Source organism: Nerophis lumbriciformis, linkage group LG01 (genome assembly GCF_033978685.3).
Source record: "Nerophis lumbriciformis linkage group LG01, RoL_Nlum_v2.1, whole genome shotgun sequence".
Lineage (NCBI taxonomy): Eukaryota > Metazoa > Chordata > Actinopteri > Syngnathiformes > Syngnathidae > Nerophis > Nerophis lumbriciformis.
The window spans coordinates 54,362,501-54,372,521 of NC_084548.2; positions in this window are offsets into that span (position 1 = coordinate 54,362,501).

A 10,021-nucleotide genomic window follows, 5' to 3' on the forward strand; every position below is an offset into this window, starting at 1 on the left:
GATTGCTAACAGCTGGCAGTCCTAACTCACCCTGTGTCAGAGCTCTCCTCTGATGTCAACCTTGTCAGTATCAAGGCCCAAACAATGGCGGGCGAGCAGCCTCGTCCAGGTGGAGGGGAGTATTGTCAGACGAGGGGAGTGGCACCACCTTTATTGAAAAAGAAAACATGAAGGTTTATATCGTAAATCATTTGAAAGTTTCTGCGAGAGTGCGAGGGCATCTTTACAGTGAAGGTGATTAGAAATGCGTATTAGTTGTCACATTATTTTAGAATACGATTGTTAAAGTAGGGCGCAATTGTTGGGTTGAAGAATGGTCTACCGTGCCTTTAAGAGGAGGCGACGGTTATGCTGCCAAAGGTGATAAATTAAAGTTTTGGTTTGGGTTTAGTTCTGTTTGGTCAATGACGATGATAGACAACAATTTTATGACCGCACTTTTTATCTTTAGTTTGAATAATAAGCTAGCTTGTGCTTGGTTCATCCTCAAAAATGGCGGACCAAAAGGCATTGAAGTTCCCCTTAAAATTTTCTTAAGCCCCCCCGAAATAATTTAGTGTGATTTCTTTTACAAAAAATTGTGGAAAAATTCAATATAAATATGCAATGACATGAGTTTGAAAAAATATTAATATAACCTGTCATTATTCACTTTTATTATAAATCATTTGAAGACCCGAGCGCTTATTATCCAATCCAATCCGTTCCATCAGTAACACCCACATTACTATACTGAAAATCCAGTCCACGTTTTCACTGTTACCTTAGCAAGGTCGAGCCAGACCGCAGTCCTGCAGTGTTTCCGGAAGTAAACTCGGAAGTAAACATGCTTCACTTCTAGTCGTCTCAGTACTGGCTAGTGTAGTCCCGATATCAATATTTTGGTAAAGGTACCGGTACTGAAATGATTTCGATACTTTTCGGTACTTTTCGATACTTTTCTAAATAAAGGGGACCACAAAAAATTGCATTATCGGCTTTATTTTAACAAAATATCTAAAGGTACATTAAACAAACTTAAATGAAATAGTGAACATACAAGACATCTTGTCTTTTATTAGTAAGCAAACAAACAGAGACTCATAATTTAGTCTGCTGACATATGCAGTAACATATTGTGTCATTTATCATTCTATTATTTTGTCAAAATTATGAAGGACAAGCGGTAGAAAATGAATTATTCATCTACTTGTGTGTATAGAGTGTGCATTGTACAGAGAGTATAGAGTGTACACTGTTCTCTTTCACACCTTTCTTTGCACTTCTATATTTTTTATATTTTTATATATTTACACATTGTTTTCTTGCATGCACACATCGCACTGTATGGAATGGCCTCAATCTCGTTACCCTGCGTAATGACAATAAACCTGATTCTGATTCTGATTCTGATTACTTTCTCTTTTAACATGTTCTATCTACACTTCTGTTAAAATGTAATAATCATTTATTCTTCTGTTGCTTGATACTTTACATTAGTTTTAGATGATACTCCAAATTTGGGTATCAATCCGATACCAAGTAGTTACAGGATCAGACATTGGTCATATTCAAAGTCCTCATGTGTCCAGGGACATATTTCCTGAGTTTATTAACATAATATAAAAAAAAAAAAACGAAAGTAGATGTGATGCAAAAAAATATCGACGTAATCATAGTAGCATCGAGTAGATACGCTCTTGTACTTGGTATCATTACAGTGGATGTTAGGTGTAGATCCACCAATGGCGTTTGTTTATATTTTGACGCCGGTGAGCTGCGGTGTGTAGTGAAATATGTTTAGCTATACTTTGTCCTGCAGGGGTGATACTTGTAAGAAACTTACTTTATTTGTCGCCATGGAGGCGAGGATTAGTGATTTAGAAGTAGCTACAACACTGCCGACTGTGGATGGATGTTCGCTGCTAGCTACTGTAGCTAGCCATGTCTTAAAGCACCTCTTCCTGAGGGCGTTTCAGTGTTATAACTTCACCTTTATCCTTAGTTTTTAAGCCAAAATGCGTCTGTTCTCCTTTTTGTGTCTACACACATTGTCTGCTTGTAAGTACTCCGTGATTGTGCGCTGCCGAACACGCTCCTCTGCTTGTAAACCAGCAATGACATGACGTGATGACGACGGGGGGACCTGTACTTTAGTATCAAATATGATTCATTAGTATCGCGGTGCTATACTAATACCAGTATACCGTACAACCCTAATACTGGCGCATTTCAAGATTTCTGTGCAATCAAAGTCAACATTTTCAGAATCGTGGAGAAGATTATGAAGGAAGATGTCTCCCGCAGTTTTGGGGACATTTGTCTCAATGTCTGCTCTGGAGAGCGTTTGGGCGATCATTGGTTGACGTGAGTTCCTAAAACATTATTTTCACCTGTTTCTGCTAATTTGTCAACTATTTACTTTATATTCGTCTATTTCAGTGAATAATGATGACGTTTTGATAATCGCCATCATATATTCACCATTATGCGACGCGGGAGAGTTCACACTGAATAACAATATCGGATTGACTTGTAATATAAAACTCATAATAATAACAACTATAATATCATCCATCCATTTTCTACCGATTGTCCCTTTCGGGGTCGTGGGGGGTGCTGGAGACTATCTCAGCTGCATTCGGGCGGAAGGCGGGGTACACCCTGGATAAGTCGCCACCTCATCACAGGGCCAACACAGATAGACAGACAACATTCACACTCCCATTCACACACTAGGGCCAATTTAGTGTTGCCAATCAACCTATCCCCAGGTGCATGTCTTTGGAGGTGTGAGGAAGCCAGAATACCCGGAGGGAACATGCAAACTCCATACAGAAAGATCCCCAGCCCAGGCGCGTATTGTGAGACACACGCACTAACCCCTGTTCCACCGTGCTGCCCCTCGACTATAATATCATACCATATGATAAGCAAATCACACCACTACAGCTTTGCAGTATAGATGTGATACTTAAACTTAATTGATGTAGTTTAATAGCCTTAGTGTTATTTTAGAGTAGTGTTTTGGGGGCTCTGAAGACTGGATGCACTGACAGACTCAGAGTCAAAAAGGTGGAGTTTTATGGGTGTTTTTTATATTCACTTTTATCGTTTCCACCATAAATGGCTGGTTATTGTGATAGTCCATAACACCCTAGCCAGGTGTGGCCTGTGGACCTTGAATATGACATCTGTGGTCTAAATGCCTTAAATGACCATTGCAGTAATAACAGAAAACTAGTAGAGATGTCCGATAATTGCTTTTTGCCGATATCCGATATTCCGATATTGTCCAACTCTTTAATTACCGATACCGATATCAACCGATACCGATATCAACTGATACTGATATATACAGTCGTGGAATTAACACATTATTATGCCTAATTTGGACAACCAGGTATGGTGAAGATTAGGTCCTTTTTTCAAAAATTAATAAAATAAAATAAGATAATTAAATTAAAAACATTTTCTTGAATAAAAAAGAAAGTAAAACAATATAAAAACAGTTACATAGAAACTAGTAATTAATGAAAATGAGTAAAATTAACTGTTAAAGGTTAGTACTATTAGTGGACCAGCAGCACGCACAATCATGTGTGCTTACGGACTGTATCCCTTGCAGACTGTATTGATATATATTGATATATAATGTAGGAACCAGAATATTAATAACAGAAAGAAACAACCCTTTTGTGTGAATGGGTGTAAATGGGGGAGGGAGGTTTTTTGGGTTGGTGCACTAATTGTAAGTGTATCTTGTGTTTTTTATGTTGATTTAATAAAAAAAATAATAATAAAAATAAATAAATAACGATACCAATAATTTAAAAAAACGATACCGATAATTTTCGATATTACATTTTAAAGCATTTATCGGCCGATATTATCGGACATCTCTAGAAACTAACAATATTGCTTTTTAACCATTTCTTCAGTATTTGCTGTGTAATTCTAATAGAGTAACAATAAGTTGTAAGCAAAAAAAAATCTTGCATGTATAATATTCTGAATCAAAGAGGTTTTATGCACAGCAATATATTTTGGGGTGGACATCCAGCCCCTGTTTTCCAGGCAAGAACGTTTCTTTCCAGCAGAACCTCCTCTGTTTTCAGGTCGACTCTGTAGTGCTGTGCAAGTTGGTTTACACTGTTATCATCTGTGCAACATTTCCATGTTTGCAGGTTGCCTGCTAGCTTCTCCATGCAACAACACTGTCATTATGTGTTTGGGCATTCTCATGCTTACTAAAGATAACTGAAGCTTCCTTACACTTACACTTTTAACCATTTAAGATCATGGGTGTCAAACTCTGGCCCGCGGGCCAAATTTGGCCCGCCGTGTAATTTCATTTGGCCCTTGAGGCGATATCAAATTAACACTGGAGCTGGCTCGCCGATTATATATAGCGGCGGTGCCGCAGTAACACCTCATACACCGCTAATTCTCATACTTGCCAACCCTCCAGGGAGACTACCAATTTCACTGCCCCTCCCAATAATAGTCACGTCTGCTTTTTATCCAGTTCAACGACTGCTGGCCCAGCCACATGATATGTGCGGCTTCTGCATACACACACACGTGAATGCAACGCATACTTATTCAACAGCGATACAGGTTACACTGAGGGTGCCCGTATAAACAACTTTTACACTGTTAGAAATATACACCACACTGTGAATCCACACCAAACAAGAATGACAAATACATTTCGGAAGAACATCCGCACAGTAACACAACATAAACACAACAGAACAAATACCCAGAACCCTTTACAGCACTAACTCTTCCGGGTGTGTGTGGGGGTGGGTTAGTGCTGCAAAGGGTTCTGGGTATTTGTTCTGTTGTGTTTATGTTGTGTTACGGTGCGGATGTTCTCCCGAAATGTGTTTGTCATTCTTGTTTGGTGTGGGTTCAGGCAGTGTGGCGCATATTTCTAACAGTGTAAAAGTTGTTTATACGGGCACCCTCAGTGTAACCTGTATCGCTGTTGATTAAGTATGCCTTGCATTCACATGTTTATGCATACAGACGGCGCACATATTTTGTCATCGGACCGGCACGTTGTTAGAATGGATGAAAGGCAGACGTGACGACAGCTTGTAGTTGACGTTAAAGGCAGTGCCTTTAAGACACGCCCCCAAGACTGTGGTCCCGGCGGACTATATAATGACTGATGAACACCTTCGTTCGATAATGAAGGTTGCCTCAGCTCAAAGCCTGAGCCCCAACATTATTGAACTGGCATCCAAGAAAAGATGGCAAGTATCTGGCTTGGGCATATCAGATTAGATTAGTGTGTTGCAAACTGAGAAGTTTAAAGTCCTGAATGGTTGGTTTATTCATTGTGATTTTATTTTAAAATGTATTAGCCTGTGGAAAAAGTTAATGTTGATATTTACCTCAGAAGGCTGCAAATAGAAAAGAGGCATTCAATTTTTTATTTAAATTGTATTTGATATGCCATTGATATTTTTTAATTATTATTATTATTATTTAAAACTGGATTTTGCATGTCACTATAAAGTTATATAAGCCTTGCTTGTTCAATATTCAATGCAAAACTTGTTTGGGTCCCTATTAAAAGGTTACTTTGTTCAACCTTGGCCCGCGGCTTTGTTCAGTTTTAAATTTTGGCCCACTCTGTATTTGAGTTTGACACACCTGATTTAGATTAATTTAATGTTGTGTAATTCTAATACAGTGCCAAAAAGTTGTGAGCCAAAAGATTTTGCAATCACAGAAACATCCTGAGGTCCAAGCCCCCCTTCTTCAAACCTAGTGACGCCCCCGGCAAAAAGCAAGAAGAAGGTTGTAGCTGCTCAACTTTATCAGTATGTATTGCCACCTTTCCCAACTTCTTTGTCACGTGTTGCTGGCATCAAATTCTAAAGTTAATGATTATTTGCAAAAAAAAAATGTTTTTATCAGTTTGAACATCAAATATGTTGTCTTTGTAGCATATTCAACTGAATATGGGTTGAAAATGATTTGCAAATCATTGTTTTCCGTTTATATTTACATCTAACACAATTTCCCAACTCATATGGAAACGGGGTTTGTACATACGTCATATACTGTCGCGCGTGCAACGTCATACGCCCTCGCGGAGCAGAGAGGTAGCAGCATGGGTAAAGTTAGCAGTGGCAGGTGGTGCTAACGGAGCGGTACTCGTGGTAATACGAGAGAGAGAAGGTGCCAATACGGTTACAAATGGAGGAAGAATTCATTCCCAAGAAAAACAGCACAGGGTCCATCGTCTGGCAGTGGTTTGGCTTCAAGCGGGAAGATGTTGAACAGACAACCGTAATATGTCAAGTATGCGGCAAAAGCGTTGCTACAAAAAGTAGCAGCACTACTAATTTGTAGCATCATTTGAAAAGTCACCCGCGAGAGAATGTAGAGTGCTTGAAACTCCGCATGTCAACATCTCCGGACGGTGCAACACCAACAAAATGCAGAAGCAACCAGCACTGACCCAACTGAGCCTGGTGTCCTCCATTTCCACATCAACACAGTATGTAAAAAATAGTCAAAAACAGAAGGAGATAACGTCCGCAGTAACTACCACATAGCGAAGGAAATACACTATTTGATTTCCTATTATGCAGCTCATTTTTATTTGACAGTTATTGACATATCTTGTGTGACATCATGCACAAAAGTGCACTTTATTTGTTTTTAACTATTGTAGTGGCGTTCTGCACAAAAAGTGCACTTTAATTTAGTGTTGTTTTGATATGTCATCTTAGTGACATCATGCACAAAAGCACACTAATAGCTTGTCTTAAAATGTCTCTGACAATCTTGCACTTTCTGTTTTGAAATGACATGAATGTTTGTGCCACTGCTTAATAACTGTTTAATAAATACAGTTTTGGTAAATTGACTTAGTTGTGATTTCCCTCCCTGGTCCTGAATGTCAACAAGACCAAGGAGATCATCGTTGACTTGGAAGCACCAGTCCAGCCACGCTCCACTCTACATCAACGGCACAGTGGTGGAGATGGTAAGCAGCACCAAGTTCCTGGGGGTGCAAATAACTGACAATATAACCTGGTCCCTACACACCGGAGCTCTTGTAAAAAGAGCTCAGCAGCGCATGCACTTTTTCGTCGGATGAAAAGAGCACGGCTCCCTCCCCCCATTCCCCCCGAGCTGTCTGTTGTTATCATCACGGCTGTGTATATTCCACCGGACGCCAAAGTAAACACAGCGCTCTCTCTTCTGCTGAACACCGTCAACGAACAGCAGCGGGCCCACCCCGACGGTGTTCATATCATAGCAGGGGATTTTAATAAGGCCAATCTGAAGACTGTACTCCCTAAGTTCTACCAGCACGTGAAGTGTTCTACAAGGGGCAAGAACACCCTGGACCACGTGTATACCAACATAAAGCACGCGTACAGAGCTACACCCCTCCCCCAGCTTGGACAGTCAGACCATCTTTCCCTCCTGCTCTCTCCTACCTACACCCCCATCAGACGCCAGGCCAGGCCTATCACAAAGACTGTTATGACCTGGCCTGACGATGCACTCCCCAAACTTCAGGACTGCTTCCAACACACAGACTGGGACCTCTTCCAACAACAGGAGCTGGAGACAGCCACAGGAACGGTGCTGGACTACATAAAGTTCTGCATCGGGAATGTGACTGTGGAAAAAACCATCCGGGTTTACCCCAACAAGAAACCCTGGATGACCAGCCAGGTCCGCACACTCCTCAGGGCCCGCGACGCAGCCTTCAGGTCAGGGGACAGGGCACTGTACAGTGTTGCTAGAGCCGACCTGAAGAGAGGGATTAAAAAAGCAAAGGCGGACCACAGGAGGTGCATAGAGTCCCATCTGTCCAGCAAAAACTCACGGGAGGTGTGGCGGGGCATTCATGACATCACGAACTTCAGAGGCTGCAATATGACAACTGCGGATCAGAGTGCGACACTGGCAGAGGAGCTTAACTGTTTCTTTGCCCGTTTCGAAACCCCCCAGCGACACTCATCTGCTCCAGCCCTGCCCCCGCCCCCACCGGGCTCCGGCGCCACTCCACTCACTGTACAGGAGCACAGTGTCAGACGAGTGCTCCTGGCTGTGAACCCCAGGAAGGCTACCGGACCAGACGGAGTACCTGGAAAGGTGCTCAGGACGTGCGCCCACCAGCTCGCTCCCCCCCTCACCAGGATCTTCAACCTCTCCCTGGCTCAGGCAGTCATCCCATCCTGCCTGAAGTCATCTACAATAATCAGGGTGCCGAAGAAGTCTCCCATCACCAGCCTGAATGATTACCGACCAGTGGCCCTCACTCCGGTAATCATGAAGTGCTTCGAGCGACTTGTTCTCCAGCACATCAAGGACCATATCCCTCCAGACTTCGACCCCCACCAGTTTGCATACCGGGCGAACAGGTCCACAGAGGACGCCATCGCTGTTGCTCTCCACTCTGCTCTCAACCACCTGGAGCAGCAGCAGAGCTACGTCCGGATGCTCTCTGTGGACTATAGCTCTGCCTTCAATACAATAATCCCGGACAGACTCTGCAATAAACTGGACACTCTTGGCCTCCCCCCTCTCACAAACGCCTGGATAAGGGACTTCCTAACGGACTGACCCCAGAATGTGAGACTTGGCCCGCACCTCTCATCCTCCCGCACGCTGAGCATCGGCTCCCTACAGGGCTGTGTGCTGAGCCCCCTTCTCTACTGCCTTTACACCCATGACTGCAGTCCGGCCCACTGTGACAACCTTACCGTCAAGTTCGCCGACGATACCACAGTGGTCGGGCTCATCTCCAGGGGTGACGAGGCTGCCTACAGAGAGGAGGTCCTGAAGCTGACGGCCTGGTCTTCGGAGAACAACCTCGCTCTCAACACCAGCAAGACCAGAGAGATCATCGTCGACTTCAGGAGGAGCAGCACCGACCCTGCCCCCCTCTACATCAACGGCGAGCGTGTAGAGAGGGTCCACACCTTCAGGTACCTTGGAGTCCACATCTCTAATGACTTCTCCTGGACAGTCAACACCACATCAATCATCAAGAAGGCTCAGCAGCGGCTACACTTCCTTAGAGTCCTCGGGAAGTACAACCTGAAGCCTGACCTGCTGCTGACCTTCTACCGCTCGTCCATCGAGAGCCTGCTGACCTACTGTATTACAGTATGGTACGGCAGCTGCACTGCAGCAGACAGGGAGAGGCTGCAAAGAGTGGTCAAGACGGCTCAGAAGATCATCGGCCGCCCTCTCCCCTCTCTGACGGACATCTACACCTCCCGCTGCCTCAACAGAGCCAGTGCCATCATCAAGGACAGCACCCACCCTGGCTCTGACCTGTTCCACCTGCTGCCCTCTGGGAAGCGCTACAGGTGCATTAAAACCAAAACAAACAGGCTAAAGAACAGCTTCTTCCCCAGGGCCATAACCATCCTGAACGGACTGCCCCATTGTACCTCATAACTGCCTTCTCTTCGGTGCAATAACCCATTCCACCAACCACCCTGTTTTTTTTGGGGTTTTTTTTCATGTATATATTCATTTCACACCATATTCATTGCACTTCTACATTTTTTATATTGTTATATATTTGCACATTGTTTTTCTAGCATGCACACATCGCACTGTATGGAATGGCCTCAATCTCGTTACCTTGCGTAATGACAATAACGCTGATTCTGATTCTGATTCTGATTCTTCTCACCACATTCTACAGAGGCACTATAGAGAGCCTGCTGACCAACAGCATCTCTGTCTGGACTGGAGCCTGCAATGCCTCAGACTGGAAGTCTCTGCAGAGAGTGGTGAGGACGGCGGAAAAGATCATCAGGACTCCTCTTCCTCCTATCCAGGGGATCGCAAAAAGCCGCTGCCTGACCAGGGTTCAGAAAATCTGCAAAGACTCCTCCCACCCCCACCAAGTACTGTTTTCACTGCTGGACTCTAGAAAAAGGTTCCGCAGCCTCCGAAGCAGAACCTCCAGGTTCTGTAACAGCTTCTTCCTTCGGGCCGTAAGACTCTTGAACGCATCATAATTAAATGATCCCCTCAACTC